This window comes from Octopus bimaculoides, chromosome 5 (assembly GCF_001194135.2).
Source record: "Octopus bimaculoides isolate UCB-OBI-ISO-001 chromosome 5, ASM119413v2, whole genome shotgun sequence".
In the NCBI taxonomy this organism is placed as follows: Eukaryota; Metazoa; Mollusca; class Cephalopoda; order Octopoda; family Octopodidae; genus Octopus; species Octopus bimaculoides.
Window position 1 is genome coordinate 10889096 of NC_068985.1, and position 1994 is coordinate 10891089.

Here is a 1994-nt window from a genome sequence, read left to right on the forward strand (position 1 = left end):
TATATATATATATATATATATATATATATACACATATATATATGTGCGTGTGTGTGTGTGCGTGCGTGTGTGTCTGTGTGTCTGTGTGTGTCTGTGTGTATTTGTGTCTGTATTTGTCCCCCTACATCGCTTGACAACCGATGCTGGTGTGTTTGCGTCCATGTAACTTAGCGGTTCGGCAAAAAGTACCGATAGAATAAGTACTAGGCTTTCAAAGAATAAGTCCTAGAGTCGACTTGCCCGACTAAAGGTGTTGCTCCAGCATGGCCGCAGTCAAATGCTTGAAACAAGCAAAAGAGTAAAAGTTTAATTATTTAATATATATAATTCAGTATTTTGCATTTTGTTATTGATCTCAATGGATTTATATCTAAGGTCATCGAAGTTCAGATCTTTTTAAACTTTCAGAACTAATGTTTGCCGAATGAAAGTTGTTCCTATAATACTTAATATCTACTTCTAAAATCTTTGTAAGAGATGAACGCAGTAGCTGTACTGGCAAGTAACGCTTGTCGCCATTTCAAAAATCGCAATATATTAGATGCAGGCGTGCATCGTTAACCAGCTAGGGGAAATATCTTTTTGAGTGTTAAAAAATCGCAGTAATGTCCGCTCAAACGAAGCAGCCATGTTGAAGTTGCGACAAAGGTAACTCAATATCTACTCTTCTCCATCATTACCTAGAGAAATTTGCTCAGTCTAAACAGTATTCTTGCCAAATAAAATTCTATTCAACTTCTAGACTTAGATGAAAATAAACTTTCCAACCCCCAGTATAAAATATTTCAGATCAGTCTCTTATTTTGTGGACAGTATTTTTATGTGAGAATGTCGCTTCTATGAAATTTATCGTCTGTGACTACAATAATTACAATATAATTAATTATATTTAATATTGATAAAAATTTGGTCACTACTACTACTACTACTACTACTACTACTACTACTACTACTACTACTACTACTACTACTACTACTACTACTGTATCAGATCAATTGTTTAATCGTAAAATAATACGTCTGTGTTTCACAGTTTCGTAAACTAGACGCGTTTCATATCACAAGAATAATAAGATTAACATTTTATTTATTTAATTTTTATTTTTTTCAAAATATAATAAATTCACTTTTTATTCTTCCAAAATGTATTCAATATTAATTTATGAAATTCATATCCACATTTTTAATGCTATTAAATTTATAGCGGTATAATTACATTTCATCTTTTATAAGTTAGATCTTACTGTGCAAGAGAGATTTTCATTGTATGAAACGAACGTCAGTGTCAAACTTTCATGTTAAGAAATTCTGTCGACATATTGATATGAACTGTCATCCCCAAATGATACTTCAGTTATATGAGGTGTAAATCTCAGAATGCATGTATTTAGTGTGTGACATTCTAAAGCTACATTTCAGATCTCTTGATCTCAGCTTGCTTGTCAACCACAAAGTTCCGGGCTCAGTCCCACTGCATGGCACATTGGGCAAGTGTCTTCTGCTATAGCCCCTGGCCGACTATAGTCTTGTGCATAGATTTGATTGATGGAAACTGAAAGAAGCTCTTCATATATATTTATTTGTGTGTGTGTGTGTTTGTGTGAGTGTGTGTGCGTGCGTGTATATATCTGTGTGTTTGTGTTCGTTCCTCACCATCTCTTGGCTACCGGTGCTGGTGTGTTTATTTCCCCGTAACTTAGTGGTTCGGCAAAAGTGAATGATAGAATAAGTACTAGCTTACAAAGAATAAAAAATAGAAGAATTGATATATATATAAATAAATATATATATATATATATATATATATATATATATAAATTAAAAGGATAAAGGATTATCAATTTATCAATTAATAAATCAATTAATAATTAATAATTTTTTACCAAGCCCATCGGTATGAAAGCACCATTATTGGTGGAGAACTTATTCAAAAGCTCATATATATTTATAAATATAATTAAGGGATCAGCAAATATTTGCTTCACCATATACCG